Source organism: Triticum aestivum, chromosome 4A (assembly GCF_018294505.1).
Source record: "Triticum aestivum cultivar Chinese Spring chromosome 4A, IWGSC CS RefSeq v2.1, whole genome shotgun sequence".
Classification (NCBI taxonomy): domain Eukaryota; kingdom Viridiplantae; phylum Streptophyta; class Magnoliopsida; order Poales; family Poaceae; genus Triticum; species Triticum aestivum.
The window spans coordinates 725,770,878-725,789,023 of record NC_057803.1 but is presented as its reverse complement, the minus strand read 5'-3'; the positions used below and the strand labels follow the sequence as shown (position 1 = coordinate 725,789,023).

At 48.4% G+C, this 18,146-nt stretch overlaps 1 pseudogene; it reads left to right on the top strand.

Annotated features, from left to right (window-relative positions):
* The first annotated feature begins 3,699 nt into the window (after positions 1 to 3,699).
* Positions 3,700 to 4,627, top strand: LOC123083423 (probable glutathione S-transferase GSTU6; annotated as a pseudogene).
* The last annotated feature ends 13,519 nt before the right edge of the window (positions 4,628 to 18,146 follow it).

The window sequence follows — 18,146 nt, the reverse complement described above, 5'->3', positions numbered from 1 at the left end:
AGAGATCTCACCGCCGGGGCTGTGGTACTTTGATACGGGAGCTACAAGCCACATGACTGGTGACAGGGGCATGTTCAGTACTCTTGATGAATCTGTGCAAGGGACTGTAAAGTTCGGAGATGGATCACGCGTTGCAATCCGAGGAAGAGGTTCAGTGATCTTCAGAGGACAGAGCGGCAACCAACGCGCACTGTCAGAGGTTTACTTTATCCCAAGTCTTAGCAGCAATATAATTTCAGTTGGCCAGCTGGATGAAGGGGGGTGCAGAATTCAGATTCATGAGGGACTGATGACAATTCATGACACCGTCGGGCGCATGATGGCTCACATCCGGCGTTCGATCAGTCGTTTGTACACTGCCGTGCTCACCATTGACACACCGGCGTGCCTGCTGACGAAGAACGACGACGAGACCTGGCGTTGGCATGCTAGGATGGGTCATCTACACTTCAGGGCACTGCGTGCCATGTCCTCCAAAAGCATGGTACGTGGGATGCCGCTGATCGACCGCGTCGACGAGTACTGCGACGGATGCACCCTCGGCAAGCAGCACCGTGCACCATTCCCGCAGGCAGCAGCGTACAGGGCCGAACAAGGCTTGGAGCTTGTCCACACTGACTTGTGTGGTCCGATCAGTCCACCCACTCTTGGAGGCAACAAGTATTTTTTGCTTGTAGTTGATGACTTCAGTCGATACATGTGGTTGGCCGTACTGAAGACAAAGGACGAGGCATTCAACTGCTTCAAGAGGATTCAGGCTGCTGCTGAAACTGAAGGAAGATGCAGGTTGCGTGCGTTCCGGTCTGACCGGGGCGGCGAGTTTAATTCTAGTGAGTTCGTGGAGTATTGCGACAAGCTCGGGGTCAAGCACTACACGACTGCACCGTATTCGCCGCAACAAAATGGTGTCGTTGAGCGGCGTAATCAGACTGTTGTCGAGATGGCGCAGTGTTTACTGAAGAGCATGGGCATGCCTGCTGTGTTCTGGGGCGAGGCAGTGAGGACGGCTGTATACATTCTCAACAGATCACCGACCCGCAGCCTCGATGGTGTCACGCCGTATGAAGCATGGCACTACCAAGCTCACTGATCGCTCAACTCCCATGGTGTTTATTGGCTATGAGGAGGGTGCCAAATGTTATCGCGTCTACGACCCAGTGGCGAAAAAACTTCAGGTAACTCGTGACATTTTATTTGAAGAGAGCAGGCCATGGACTTGGAGCACCCCGGGCACGAGCGCGGACACCGCAGCGCCGGTGACATTTACCGTGGTTTACACCATGGATGATGGTGTCCAGGAGATCGACAGTGGGTCGACCACCCCGCTGGCCACCCCTCGGACCGCGGCGACACCCTCTACACCAGCCTTGGGGACGCCGCGATCTCCTGCAGTTGCCACACCTGTGGTGGACGCGCCCGAGTCATCGCAGTACAAGCCGATGACACCCATGGACTCGCCGAGGGCTGGCGGGGACACGCCTCCGTCATATGACTCCAGGCATGATGTGCCAACGGGGCAGCCAGTTCGCTACCGGAGCTTCACGAGCGTGCTGGAGGAGACCGAGGATCAGGCGGTGCGTGAGCAGTTCGAGCGGTGCCTGCTCGTGCGCTGCCTGTTCAGTGCCGAGGAGCCGCGTGGCGTGGACGAGGCGCTCGCAAGCAAGGCATGGAAGGGCGCCATGGACGTCGAGATGCAGTCCATCATCGACAACAAGACATGGGAGCTTGCTCAGCTCCCAGGTGGACACACGGCGATCGGTCTCAAGTGGGTATATCGCGTCAAGCGCGACCCGGATGGCAAGATCATCAAGTACAAGGCCCGCTTGGTGGCGAAAGGCTATGTGCAGCGAGAAGGCGTGGACTTCGAGGAAGTTTTCGCGCCGGTGGCACGCATGGAGACTGTGCGGCTGCTTCTTGCGCTCGCCGCGCACTCCGGCTGGGAGGTGCACCACATGGATGTAAAATCCGCTTTTCTCAATGGTGACCTCGCCGAGGAAGTGTACGTGGCGCAGCCGCCGGGGTACATCACCGCCGGCAAGGAGCAGCAGGTCCTGCGGCTTCGGAAGGCACTCTACGGGCTACGGCAAGCTCCGAGGGCCTGGTACGCGAAGCTAGACGAGAGCATGAGCATGTTGGGGTTCACGCGCAGTCCACTGGAGCACGCCGTGTACCGCCGTGGCAATGCTCACTCGTTCCTGCTAGTGGGCGTGTACGTCGACGACCTCATCATCACGGGCACTGACCAAGCATCCATCATCGAGTTCAAGGGACAGATGCAAGAGCTCTTCAAAATGAGTGATCTTGGCCTTCTAAGTTACTACTTGGGCATTGAGGTAACACAAACCAGAGACTCCATTACTTTGTGTCAGAGGAATTATGCAGAAAAAGTGCTCGAGGTGGCTGGAATGGATGGATGTAATGCATGCCAAACTCCCATGGAATGCCGGCTCAAGCTGAAGAAAGATGATGAAGCAAAATTGGTTGATGCCTCGCTGTACCGTACCGTGATTGGGAGCCTGAGATACTTGGTTCACACCAGGCCAGACATCACACATGCGGTTGGGATAGTGAGCAGGTTTATGGAGAAGCCCACTGTGACTCACTGGACAGCCGTGAAGCAAATCCTTCGGTATGTGCGCGGCACTCTGAACTATGGCTGCTGCTACCGGCGTGGCTCCGGCAAAGCTGAACTGATTGGTTACAGTGACAGCGATCACGCCGGAGATGTTGGAGATCGCAAGAGCACCTCGGGTCAGATCTTCTTCCTTGGTGAGAACCCAGTGTCATGGACCTCTCAAAAGCAAAAGATTGTAGCCATCAGCTCATGTGAGGCGGAGTATGTTGCAGCAGCCGCAGCCACTTGCCAAGGTCTTTGGTTGAGCCGTCTTCTTGCAGAGATGAGAGGAGAAGAAGAAGCAAGCTCATTCAAGCTTCTGATTGACAACAAGTCTGCAATCGCACTGGCCAAGAACCCCATTCACCACGACCGAAGCAAACATATTGATATCAAGTTTCATTTCATCCGAGATTGTGTTGAAACAAAGGAGGTGCAGATTGATCACGTTGGCACTGATGATCAGGTTGCTGATGCCTTGACAAAAGCGCTGGGTAGGGTGAAGTTCGTCGAGCTGCGTCAGAGGCTGGGAGTGAAGGTAATTAGCAAAGGACGCTGAGCTTAGGGGGGAGAAATGTTAGCCATGCTAAGCTCACGTCATAGGCTAATGTAGTTTTCTGCTTCAAATAAACGTTGCATGCCTGCAGATGTCACACTTCCATGCAGCATGCACGTAGTAGATGGGGACGTGCAGTACGCACGATCTCGCTCCGTTCTTTCTGTTATAGTTAACCTGGTCAGCGTAGCGCGCTTGTGCATCTGGAGGTTGCGGGATGGTGCGGCCAATCCAGATCACAGCGAGCTGGCCGGGGTAGTTAGTCGTTTCCAATTTTGTAACAGAAATAAGAAGAAAAGGGAAGAGCAGAAAACGCTGCGCAATCGGTGGCAGCACAAAACTGACTCTCTCTCGTTCGTCTACCTCCGTCTCTCTCTCTCGCTCGACCTCATCTCTGATCGCTCTCGCTAAGTCCGGCAACGACAGGGAGTGGGTAGGTGGCGCATCAGCATGCTCTCCTATACCTCAATTAGTTTTTCCTACCTCAGACATCAACTTTTGTCTTGTTTCCTTTAAGACGATTTCTTTGCCACTCGTGCTTATAAAGATCGTAGTTCGGGCCTTGCCATATACTCATACACTTAAGCAAGAGATATACAGGACAGGAGCACCAGGGAGGAAGACGAAGAAACGTTGATGGCCGGCGGTGAAGAGCTGAAGCTGCTGGGGTGGGGGGCGCCTGGGGTAAGCCCCTTCGTGCTGCGCGCACAGATGGCGCTCGCCGTAAAGGGGCTAAGCTACAAGTACCTCCCGGAGGACCGCTGGTGCAAGAGCGACCTCCTCGTCGCGTCAAACCCCGTGTACAAGAAGGTGCCCGTCCTCATCCACAACGGCAAGCTCATCTGCGAGTCGCTGCTCATCGTGGAGTACCTCGACGACGCCCTCGGCCTTCCTGGCAACGGCAAGCCCATCCTCCCCGCAGACCCCTACAGCCGCGCCGTCGCTCGCTTCTGGGCCGCCTATGCGAACGACAAGGTTAGTAGTTCATTTCATACACGGATTACCTCCCGTTGCGCTTGGAGTTACATCTCTCAGTCTCAACTCGCTTTGTTGCCACAGCTATTCCCTTCGTGCATCGGCATCCTCAGGACAGCGAAGCAGGAGGAGAAAGCCAGTAAGGTGGAGGAGACCCTATCGGGGCTCCAACACTTGGAAGGTGTCCTGGCAGAGTGCTCCAAAGGGAGGCAGAGGCCGAGGCGCCGTTCTTCGGTGGTGGCTCCATCGGGTTCCTTGACATCGCGCTCGGGTGCTACCTTCCCTGGTTTGAGGCAGTAGGCCGCCTGGCCGGCGTGGGGCCCCTCATCGACCCAGCGAGGACGCCGAAGCTAGCAGCGTGGGCGGAGCGGTTCAGGGTCGCGGAGCCGGTCAAGGCGCTGCTGCCTGGGGTCGACAAGCTGGAGGAGTACATCACCAAGGTGCTTTATCCAAAGTGGAACGTCGTGGTCACCGGTAACTAATTATCGCAAAAAAAAAAAAAAAAAAAAAGATGATCGTATCGTTCCATTACAGGCGGAGGATCGTGCCGATCCAAAAATTCCGCTGCCTTGTCAGTATCAGTCTTCACGCCAAGAGTTGAACTGTTACTACTAGGTCAGTTTCTTATTTTGGCGAGTGTGTGGTGGTCATGAATAATGCAGAGACGTGCACTCTCTTCGATCTGAGTTGTTGACATGCTGTTTCGTGAATAAATTGAAGCGTCGTGGATCTTGAATCTTGGAATGTTTTTCCGTTGCGACGCTTATTCTTAGTACTCGCTTCATTCCACAATGTAGTTCTATCAAGCATATTATCCCGGGCTAAATAGGCATGGTAGTGATTTCTAAAGACTGGATTTTACAAAGGCTAGGATTTTTTTTAGGGATCACTACTCCCTCCAATCTATATTAATTAACTAAATCCGTGATAATTAATATGAATCGACAAAGCACTAAAACTAGGTTGGCGTAGTGGTAATATCATAACTAGTATCATGCATGCTAACAAAGCAATTTCGATGAGGTGGCATAGAATTAAATGAAAATAATGACTGAGTACCGTATGATTATAAATACTACACTAGTATATGTCTTTTTTTTACAAGTGACACTAGTATATGCCTTGCATGGCCATAAATAAGGTCATATGATACGATGCACTACGAAGGTAGTACTGGGCACTATGGCCAGCCTAATTTCCCTACATGAAGTGATATAAATCATCGCCTAATTTTTCTGTCTACATTGCTTTATCCAAAGTGGAACGTCGCGGTCACCAGTAACTAATTAAAGATCGCATCGTTCCATTACCGGCGGAGAATCGTGTCGATCCAATAATTCCTCTGCCTTCTGAGTTGTTGTTTTCACGCCAAGAGTTGAACTGTTGCTCCTGCTAGGTCCTTAGTGTCAGGGGCGGAGCTACATGATTTTGGATCAGGCTGCATATCATAGGAAAGTCCGAGATGGGCTGGAGGAAAAAAAACACACAGAAACAGCCCACTCACGCACACGATGACAGGAGACACCCGTGCGGCCAACCGTGCCTTTCCCTTCTCCTAGTCGATTCACCTCTGCTCCTCTAGGCGTTGCGCCGCCACGCCTTCCTCGCCGAGTCACCACCGCCGGCCCCTCTGGCTCCCGCCAGCGCAAGGCGCTACCGCGCCAGTCCGGCAGTCCCTGCCCGCGGCCTGCCCCGCCAGCTGACTAGCGCCACCACGTCAGTCCAGTGCGGCACCAGTCTTAGGTTTGCCCCTAATGCTACTGGTAGATTGCCGCTGTTAATTGCGGTGGAGGATCTGCCTATCTACGCTTCTAGAGATATACTAGTATTATTAGTCGTATTTGGTGGAAATCGATGGATGGATGGCCATATGGTTTTCTGGATCTGACTTAAGCACACTAGTTTATCTAGTTCTGTTGTTCGGTGTCACTCAAAGCCAATTGTCTGAAAGTAGTCTGCTGCAACTGAATCAAATAGGCCTAACTCGAGGGTTAATATTTATCTGCAGGCTGCAGCAATACACTTTCAAGTTGATATTATGTGCTAGAGTAGTTTTGAGGTGCATGATATCATGATACTCCCTCCGTTTCTTTCTACTCCGCATATAAGAATTGGTGAAAGACAAACTACACAAAGTTTGACCAAATTTATATAAAAAAATATGAACATCTGCAATGCTAAAACTATATAGTATGAAAATACGTTTCATGGTGCATCTGATAATATTGATTTGATATTGTGAATGTTTATATTTTTTAATATAAAGTTAGTCAAACTCTACAAAGTTTGACTTTGACCAAATCTTATATGCGGACTAAAAAGAAACGGAGGGAGTACAAAGTCCAGGGAAGACTTGTTATAGAGTAGTTTTGTCTAGCATGACATGTCCTAGCTTCTCCGGGTTTGTGGCAAATAGCTTACTTTGAGAAAGAATGTCAATTGATATGCTATGGTGTTATGATTAAAACTTGAAAGAATGTAAATTATAGTTGTAGAATTATTGAAGAATGAAGAGGACCGGAGACATTTGCTTCTCTTTTACCGATACATGCTACGCGAAGAAGGCTATCATATTTTTTGTCATTTTTTTACATGGACCACCCTGTCTTAAAATCCTAGATCCGCCACTGCTTAGTGTCTCCTCGTCATGGATAGTGCGCAGCCGTGCACTCTCTTAAATCTGAGTTGTTGACATGTTGTTTCGTGAATAAATTGAAGCCTCATCAAAAGCGTTTCCAAATGCATATTCTTTTGTTGAGTTCTTTTATTTTTTCATAAAGGATATATATTAATATCACGAAGATATCAATTACACCTGTCCTCTGCAATAAAGCAATATTGTAAAGACATTACGGATGCACATAGCCACAAGACAACAACACTATGCAAGACATTGCAGATGCACACAGAGGGTTCCAAAGCACTATGCAAGGCAACAACACCTCAGGCGCCATTGAAGGGCACCAAAACCCGAGACCTGACAGCCGCCACGAGCCCTCAAGAGATAGGTCTACCCTCAGAACCATGATGACCAAGACGCCACATATCACTTCCACCGCCACTACCGAACAACCCAGCAACCCAACAACCGCTTCAACCCACACATCAGAAAACGAACTGAGGATCCGTCGTCGTCCGATCCGGAGAACGATCTTAGGTTTTTATCTGGGGCACAGGAAAGAGCGAGAACAGAAGCTCCCCAACGACGCCTTCATGTATAGTCACCTTACTGTGCTCTCAAAATATATTGTACGATGCCAGAAGCTTGCTTTATAGAGCAGATCTGGAGACGATGCTCCTGGATGTGGAGACGAAGGTGAAGCTAGGCCGAAAGCCAGCAACACAAATAGCAGGACAACTGATGAGATTGCTATATGTTCGCTTTTCATCATCCATAATGGCGAGTAGTCTAGCTAATGTGTTGGCACGCATTAGACAAGCGACAGGAACACATTGAAGATTTGTCAGTCTAGTGGTGGTAGAGATGTAGAGTTCACCATGGTGGGCATGGTCGACTAAAACTTGTTTTCATGGGCTGGCCCGGAGGAATGACATCTCTTTATGCATTACGTCAGCCCATAACAACTCGTTCAAGGCCCAACCATGACATCTCCTCACAAATGCAAAGCTGCCTCCTTTCGGAAGAACCACCTTTCGTCTCCTTGCCGACAGAGTTGTACCGGGCAAGGCTAGAAGCAGGAGGCTCCATTGAGGAAATGCGTGGCGCAAGCAAGCCCTACCTCGGATGCAAGCTCACACCCTAACTCGAACCCTGTCTTCTCTACTTGTTATAATCGTATTTGTGAAGTGGATGTAACCCATATTCACTACTGGACTCACGGTCTATGCCTACGGCCACGGGCCGTCGGCATAGGCCCCTAAGCCGTCGGCATAGATCTATGCCTACGGTTGCCGTCGGCATAGGCCCGTCGGCGTAGATGTCGTCAGCGTAGTCTTGTCAGACTGTCGGCATAGTATAGCCGTCGGCATAGGGGCCTATGCTGACGGCCTGACGTCAGCCGTCGGCATAGTATAGCCGTCGGCAGTGTTTTTCGTCTGACGGCAACGGACGACGCCGTCAAAAGCGCTGACGAATCACGCAATGCCATGTCGCAGAGCTATGCCGACGGCAACGCCGTGGGCATACCTCTGCCACGTGGCAACCCCTGGTACTCCTGGTGGCAGGGCTATGCCTACCGCAAAGCCGTAGGCATAGATGAATCTATGCCGACGGCTTTGCCGTAGGCATATCTATGCCACGTGTCATCTCCTGGTTCCTCCTGGCAGCAGGGCTATGCCTACGGCAAAGCCGTCGGCATAGATTTTCAGCTATGCCTACGGCTTTGCTGTAGGCATAAAAAGTCTATATTCATAATAAATAAGACAAGTGATATTGCAAAAACTAAATAAAAGAAACTATATTCATAATAAATGAAGCATTGCAATTATTTGGCCTGAATAATAAACAATAGACTTTATTAATATGAATGTCGACTACAAGCATTCAGGAATTACACTTAGAGGAAAAGGAAATAAAAGAAGAAAGGAAAAGTCCTAAACTAAACCTATACTAAACTATCTACTTCATCTTTTGCTTCTTTCTTCTAGTTCATCAACCTGCAAAACAAGAAACAACAAATATGAAAAACTTGATTAAGGTTAAAATGTAGCATTCCCCTTATGGAAATGCCTTTGCTGTAGGAGCTAGCACTTAGGAGTTTGGAAACATTAGTCAAACCCCAATCAGATTAAGTTGATAAAAGAAACATTAGAAGAGAGCCAACACTGCATAAACGGAGCCAATGGAACAGTAACCAGCAAGGCCAAAAGGAATAGGTTCAATTGGCAGTAAAGAATAAACCAATAGAGAAGTAAAGCCAGCAAAGTATAGATCAAAGCTAAACCCAAAGATCAACTAACCCACTACTAACCAACTAACCCAGAGGTAGGGTTTGAAGTAGGGATTGTCCTCAGGCAACCTAGTAGTGCTAGGACTATTGCATCACTGGATCAAGTAGTGCAGCATCTGCTGTTAAGTAATGGTGAGAGCCTCAGGACACCATCATTCGCATGGCAAGATTAAGGAGCACCTGTTCTTATCAGTGAGAGTATGAGAGAGAGAAAGAAAGTGAAGAGACCAGTGTAGCATATGTTCAAATCAAATTTAAGAGAGGGAATTGGCAAGGAAAGATACAGTCCATAACCTGCAAGAATAAATAGGCCATTGATAGCACATTTACTAAACATCTGCCGTAAGCAGAAGTGCAGAACACATACACCCACTTACACATGGGTACTATTCTGTATATAGGTACACAAGCACAACACATGGACCTGGTATAGATAGGAGTATAAGCATGCATCAAAATCATCGGAAACATCTGAAATAGCTAAAGCAAAGAAAGAGTTAACACTACATGCAACCATGAGGACTATATCCTGTACAATATACAACTAAACCACCAGTAGATGATGTACTAAACCATACAAGAAATACCAATACATGGTATTTAGATAAAGACTAGTATATATCAAACACACATACCAGCTTGAAAGAGAAACTATAATTTTATACCACTACAGGAGCAAATCATGAACAACACAGAGTAATTGCAGTAAAGAGATGAATCAGTATATGTTGATCAATAAGAAAGTTACAGCTATATACAAATGAAGGACTATATCCTTTATAAGATAACAAAGAAACAATAGCACTTGTACATATGAATAAATAGAACCAGCAGCCAACTAATAAAGAAACTAGCATGTGCTATAGGACAGGAACAATAACATCTATAAGACCAAGATAATTGTAGTGATAGACCAACAGTAGCATAGAATTTCTTGTAATCAGTCCATAGACATGAACTAGAACTAGAATATGAACATGTAAAGCAGTAGGAGCATAAGTAGACCAAAGTCCACATTGCCAAATCCATAAAGATAGCACAATAATCAATTGAGCTAATAATAGGTGAGCCAACCTTCACCAAGCACTAACAGGACACGCGGAGCAGCATCAAATCGACCATGACATGCCCAAAGAGAGTAGTACGAGCAGGGGAGCAGAGGGATTGAGGAGCTTACCATAAGCAACGCCACCACCATGGTTGCGGTGTGGCCAAATCACCGCCGTCGCACGGTGGCAGGCGATAAGGTAGTCGAGGCTGACGGATCTGGGGCAGTAGCACCACAGGCAAAACCCAGGAGGCGCTGGTGCACAAGGAGGCACGGGAGGTGGCGCAGGCGACTAGATCCACGAGCAAGAGCACGCCGACGACAAACCTCTCCCCACCATCGAAACCCTAGAGAGGGAGAACCGATGGGGGCGACTACGGGCGGCAGGGAGAAGCGAATCGAATGAGTGGAGGAGGTAGAGCGGCTCAACGGGGAGCCCTGGGTAGCTAGCTCAGCGACAGAGCTCGCTGGAGTAGGCTGGAATCGGCCGGCGACCGAGGCGGCGATGTGAGGCGACAAAAGAGAGAAGGGGATCGAGAGATAGGGGCTCGGGATCGAGAGAGAGAGGGGCTTGGATCGAGAGAGAGGGGCTCGGGAGCTCGCCGGTGCCTGACCCGCCGCCCGCTGGCCTCGCCGTCGCCAGAGGTGAGGTGGCGGCCGAAACCCTAGCTAGCACGGGGGACGATGGAGGGCGGGAGCGCCGATTCTGGACGGAGGGGAAGGAGGCGTGGAGCTTGGGGAGCTCGTGGGAGTGCTTCCCCTCGCCAGAGCTCACCGGAATAGGCCGGCGTGGGTGGTGGCGGCGGCGAGGGAGAGGGGTTCATGGGGGAGAGAGGAGCGAGGTCGCGAGACAGAGAGGGAGGAGGCGTTCGGTGGAGTTGGGTGGGCTCTATCTCGTGGGCTCTTTTTTTTGTCCTTTTCTCTAGATGGATGGATGGATGGCTGGATGGATGTGGGCTGGAGAGCTAGATGGATGGATGTGCGCCACGTCATCGATCCATGGCACAAACGTTTCCACCAATAGGAATCAAGCTCATGCAATTGTGTTCTCCCTTTTGTTTTTCTTCTAATTTTTTTTACTCTCTTGGACCGCTCAAGGAGGGCAAGTGCTAACCGCGTCCATGCCGGTGAAGGGTCTGGCGTCCTCTGGCCTCGCCGCCATCGGAGCAGCGCTAGAGGTGGAGGCCATCGAAACCCTAGCCACGAGGTAGGGTTGTGGGTGGACGGAAGGAGCGGATCCTGACGCATGGATGGACGCGGCAGGACGAGGTCCGGCGGACCCGGCTGCCGGCGATCTGTGAGGGGAGAGGAGGATCACAGCGGCATGCCGGATCCAGCCACTTGTAAACTGCACCATCTTCGAGTTAGTATCTGGCTATCGAGAGGGAACGTGTCCGGTTTATGAAGGAAGTGTGTTGCCCGTTGCTCCGTTGACCTCGAAACTTCTCGTGCTCTCAAAGGGGGGCATTTCATGACACGTTCCCGGGCATGGAATTTTTTGGGACCGCCTGGAATATTTGAGATATTTACTGCATCTGTAGGGCTTCAATGTGGAAAAATGCAGATCTGCACGGCGGCCACCTGAAATGATGTCAATAAGTGGTTTGTAAATCATATATGATGTCTTTGCAGTATGCGTAGGCCTAGTGCAACGAAAGGAGGAGGAGCCATACCACTGGGGGGCGAATGTACCTCGGCGGCATGTCGGATCTAGCCGTAAAAATCCACGGAAAATCATACGATGCCGGAAATCCTCGGGACCTGGCACGGTGTCGTCATATGGCCCTTGTAAGGTGTGGTAAAAATTTGAGCGTGTTTCGCAGAAGTCTGACCGGCGACCACTTGTAAACCACACCATCTTTGGGTTAGTATCTTGCTATAGAGAGATAATGTTTCGGTTTGTGAAGGAACTGCGCTGCCCGTTGCTCCGTTGACCTCGAAAATTTTCATGCTCTCAAAGGGGGCCATTTCATGAAACGTGCCAGGACATGGCATTTTTCGGGCACGCCTGGAATATTTGAGACATTTACTGCATCCGTAGGGTTTCAATGCGGGAAATCACATATCTGCACAACGGCCACCTGAAATGATGTCCAAAAGTGGTTTGTAAAATCGTATATGATGTCTTTGTAGTATGTGTCGGCCTAGTGCAACCAAAGGAGGAGCAACCCCACCACGGGGAGGGGCGAATGTACCTCGACGAGATGTCAGATCTAGCCGTAAAAATCCACGAAAAATCATACGATGTCGGAAATCCTCGGGACCTGGCACGGTGTCGTCATATGGCCCTTGTAAGGTGTGGTAAAATTTGAGCGCATTACGCAGAAGTCTGACCGGCGGCCACTTGTAAACTGCACCATCTTCGAGTTAGTATCTTGCTATAGAGAGAGAATGTTTCGGTTTGTGAAGGAACTGCGCTGCCTGTTGCTCCATTGACCTCAAAAATTCTCATGCTCTCAAAGGGGGCCATTTTATGACACGTGCCAGGACATGGCATTTTTCGGGCCCGCCTGGATTATTTGAGAAATTTACTGCATCCGTAGGGTTTCAATGCGGGGAATTGCAGATCTGCACGACGGCCACCTGAAATGATGTCCAGAAGTGGTTTGTAAAATCATATATGATGTCTTTGCAGCATGCATAGGCCTAGTGCAACCAAAGAAGGAGGAGCCCCACAACTGGGGGGTGAATGTACCTTGGTGGCATGCCAGATCAAGCCGTAAAAATCTGTGGAAAATCATACGATGCCGAAAATCCCTGGGACCGGGCACAGTGTCTTCATATGCCCCTTGTAGGGTGTGGTAAAAGTTTGAGCGCGTTTCGCAAAAGCCTGACCGGAGGCCGCTTGTAAACTGCAGCATCTTCGAGTTAGTATCTAGCTATCGAGAGAGAACGTGTCTGGTTTGTGAATGAAATGCGTTGCCCGTTTCTCCATTGGCTATTTCAACCCTCCATCGCACTTGTATACATATATTAAGACACAATGCAAGTTTGGGTACCATTGATACCCCCAAGGCCCCCGACCGACCTAATCCTAGCCCGGTTGACCCGAAGATCTAGGCCTTTGACTTTCACCGAACGACCTTTGACCAACGTACTTTTCCACCTGGTTGTGATAGGTCAGCCCATAGGAACATTTCAAAACAAGGTCTAGGCCCAACACACCAGCGGACCCCCCTCGTGTCGACCCGATGCGGCCATTCCCCCCTCCCCTGCAAGTGTCGGCGGCAGTGCCATCCGTGAAGGGGGTCACATTCCGGAGCCGCGTGTCGTTTGTTTGCACCTGACAGCACACTTCCAGACATGTAAGAGGACCTGGCGCAAGATATGATGGCATAGCTAGCCCCCAAAGGCCCCCGACCACACTCGTAGACATGCGAAGAACAATCCATGGTGGGGGATTTTTTCACATACTCCTGCATCTTACAAAAATATAAGAAATTGCCACACATATTATATCATATGTGTCTACACAGTGTAAAAATCTCATGAATTGATTACGCTTCAAGTGTTTAGGAATATTCATGCAACGCCAAAACCGCAGAAGGATTACTTCGATTGCATCGCCGTTCATGAGGGCAAACATCACACCGGAGCCGCGTATTGCCTCTTTAGACATGGCACCACATCTTTCGACATGTATGAGGACTCGGCGCGATGCTCTGGTGGCATTGTCCCCCCCCCCAAGGCCCCCGGTCAGCCGAACCCTGGACAAGTTGACCCGGAAATCTACGCCTTTGACTTTCACCGGACGATCTTTGACCAATGGACGTTTTCACCTGGTTGTGATAGGTCGTCCCATAGGAACACTTGAGAACAAGGTCTGGGACAAACCCACCATAAGATTCCCTTCGTGTCAACCCGACATGGCCGTTTCCTCCCTCCAAGTGACAACGGCATCGGCGTCCATGAAGGGTCACACTCCTGAGCCAGTTGCCTTTGCACCTGCCACCACAATCCTTGAAACAGTCTGATGAAGCAAACATGATTTAAGTTTGTTCAAATTTGAAACATAGTATAGCACATAATCCTTTCAAGATTCTGATAAAAAACCATATGAATTTCGTCAAAATCAATCCTAGTATCAATTACTTATGATTTTAATAAAGCAGAAGGACCTATATGCAAAAGTACAGGAGGCCACATTTCTAACATACTCAAAAACAAAAACAAACTGGATATTCATAATCTATGGAAAATTCTACCCTAAATCGATGTATAATTTGTGTATGTTTAAGTTTACATAAGTTAGATTTAAATTAAACAAAATTTAACTTAAAAAATAAAAATAATTTAAAATAAAAACAAATAATATCTATGCCTACGGCCATGCCGTAGGCATAGTTCTCGGCCAGGGGCTGCGAGGAGGTGCCACGTGGCGGGGCTATGCCTACGGCAAGGCCGTAGGGATAGATGGAAAACTATGCCTACGGCTTTGCCGTCGGCATAGATCTGCCACGTGGCAGCTCCTAGTAAAAAAATATAGATAATATCTATGCTGACGGCCGCCGTCAGGGCCGTCGGCATAGATTTGACGGCGTCAGCCCGCCGTTTGTCCCTGGGCCACCAGGGCCACATCTATGCCGACAGCCTAACTATGCCTACGGCCACCGTAGGCATAGATCGATATATGCCGACGGCCTAACTATGCCTACGGCTGCCGTAGGCATAGATGGAGGTATGCCGACGGCTTTTCCCAGGCCGTCTGCGTAGCTCGAGTTATGCCGACGGCCCCGACAAAAAGCCGTCGGCATAGATAAGGCCGTAGGCATATAGGTTTATTCCGGTAGTGATTCTCATCTTAGGTTGGCCTTGCTCATGGTAGCACTGAGCCACTGACTGTTGAAAATACAATTATCTGCTTAGTTGCTTGACAGGTTCAGAGTCCCCTTTTCACACTTGGGATACTTAATTGTAATTATTTGCAAAAAGTTGTCAGATGATAAAGGGAGCTTTTCATGTCATGAGAATCTGAGATCATTGTTTTCATAGCCTGATATTGTCCAGTACGCGGATGCTACTGTACAAACACCCTGGAAGCCGATTGAAGCTTAGCTTGGTCGTATACATCAAATAAGTTCAAACAGTTATCTGTTCGGTGGAACATACAAGCTGTTGTAAATTCGTGAATTTCAATTTGGATGCACTGACTGAACAACCGAATCGATTCCAGCAAACAATCTGAATAGCCACAGGATCGACAGTGCTCCAGACCATCATCAGGATCGACTAGCCTGATTGCCTGAATAGAAAGAGGCACACAGCTGTAGAAACTCAGGTTGCAGCTTATCCAATCTTTATTGGTTTCGATCAGTGCAAATCATACAGCACAGTATATATGCTAGCATTGTTAATTGGTACTTCCTCCGTCCCGAATTACTTGATGCTCCAGCGGATGTATCTAGCTCTAAAATACGTCGATACATCCGTTTGAGCGACAGGTAATTTGGGACGGAGGAAATATCATATACTTCCTCCGTCCGGAAATACTTATCATGGAAATGGATGTATCTACATGTATTTTAGTTCTAGATACATCCAATTTTATCTACTTGTGCGACAAGTATTTCCGGACGGAGGGAGTAGCTAATACGTCGATATATACGTTTAAGCATCAAGTAATTCCGGGCGGAGGAAATATCATATAGCTAATATGTTTGCTGCTGCTGCCAATATATCTATCTCGACCTGTATGTAATTGTGGAATGGGGCCGGATGCATGCTAGTACTCTAGTGCAAATCTCGGAAACTGAACTAGTTTGATGAAATACAGGGAAGTGTTCTGTTTTACAGTTTCATCGTCTCTGGTACAAGTAATTTTCAGCTGAGCCTTTTCTTAATTAATTTGTTTTGAATTGGTCAGCTGCTTGTTGTTTGCAGTTCTAGTCTCTTAATTAACAATGAAAGTACTCAAATATGCGCTCGAAGGGTAAGAAGAAAATAAGAAGTCTCTTGAGGTTTAGTTTTAGAGCTGTTTTACGGTGATTGGGTTAGTACTCGGAGTACTTAGCAGTACTTACATGTCTGATCACGTCTGATTTTTATTAGCCGTCAGATCTTGCGGGAAATTTTAATTGATTAAATTTAATATGTTAATTGCGATAAGGGCATAATGGTTCAGGGGGAAATATCTTTTCTTGAACCGATCACCTGAGGACCAGATCCATGTCTACTCGATCCAGTTCAGAATCCTCCTCCGATCTATTCATCGCCGCTCGCCGCTCCTGACCTTCTCCGTCCTCGACCTGCCCGACGAGAGGAATAAATTCATCGTCCTCGTCCTCCACCCAACCAACCCCAGCCCCCCACGCCGTCACCGAAGAAGAAGAAGGCCGGATCTGCGCCGGCTGAATCGGCGGCGACCGCGGCGGGCGATCCCATCTCTTCGCGCGTACCATCCTTAAGGTATGAATTCGGCTTGGCGTTCTGCTCGTTCTCTTGGCCGTTGCGCCCCTCCACCGTGCATGCAGTACAACCTCAACCCCACAAGATCCGGGTACTGACTAGAACAACGAATGGAAAGCTTCATCGTGGCATAGTTTCTCTTGAGCTAATCGCATCATGTTTGTTTAAGTAAGATGTTGACGTTTCAGATGAGATATACTAAAGGAAGATGAGATACTGGTTCCATAGTTCACTTAATTTAGTTTATTAAAGTCATCATCACTTTAGGTTTGCATAGGCATGAAATATAGTTTAAAGGAAGATGAGATACTACTTGTTGGACGTTGATGATTGGTTTCCCTCACATGTCAAACCAGCAAAGTCTTTTCCATGCACTTGTCTTTGCCTATGAGCTATTTTACACCTGCAACATTGATAAATAGAAAGATGTTGATGATTGGTTTCCCTCACATGTCATATGCAGGAAGACATGGCGTATGCAAGTGATGAGAGTATGTTCGAGTATGTAAATGTTGTCAGCAAGATGTTTGATAGTGAGGCTGAAGGCTATGAATTCTACAACAAATATGCTCTTGAAAAAGGTTTTAGTGTGAGGAAAAGCTACGTTGAGTGGGATGGATCCAACAAATACATAATTTTAAGGAAAATTGTGTGTAGTCGTCAAGGGTTTCGCGAAGATAAGCACATGAAAAGAAAGATGGAAGATAGAAAGAGGAGGCCACGAAGTTTAAATCGTGTTGGGTGTAATGCTAAATTGGTCATTACGAGACAAGAGGAAACCGGTCGGTTGTTTGTCAAGGATTTCATCGATGAGCACAGCCATCCTCTAGCCCCACGGGATCTTTCTTGTCTGCTGCGTTCGCACAGACGAATTAGCGATGAGCAGAAAGCGGACATTGCGGACATGGAAAAATGTGGGATCCGTAAATACCGTATTATGGATATTTTGTGCTTTCGATACGGTGGATTTGATAAGGTTGGATGCATAAAGAAGGACGTTTACAATTTCTGCCATGCTAATAAGCAGGAGACAATCAGTGTCGGTGATGCTAAAATGGTGATCATGCACATGATGGCGAGGCGAGAGCGAGATGTGGATTTTTTTCTTCAAGTACTTGGTAGACGAGCATGGCCATCTGAAGGGACTGTTCTGGGCTGATAGTCAATCGCGACTTGACTACGAGGCTTTCGGAGACGTCATTGTTTTTGATAGCACATACAGAACCAACAAATACAATCTGCCATTCGTGCCTTTTGTCGGGTTGAATCACCACCGCAGCACTGTTATATTTGGTTGTGGTATAGTTTCTCATGAAACAAGCCAGGCATACGAGTGGATGTTGCGGACCTTTTCTGATTGCATGGCACAGAAGCATCCGATATCTGTGATCACAGATGGGGACCTTGCAATGCAGAGAGCAATAAGGGTGGTCTGGCCAGACTCAAACCATAGACTATGTAAATGGCACATTCAGCAGAACATTGTACGCCATCTGCATGATGATGACGTAAAGGAGGAATTCAGATCTTTCATTTATGATACTTCTTCCATTGAAGAGCATGAGATAAAATGGATACAATTCTTACAACGGAATAAAGTAACCAGTGAGGAGTCTTGGCTGCATCAGATGTATCAGA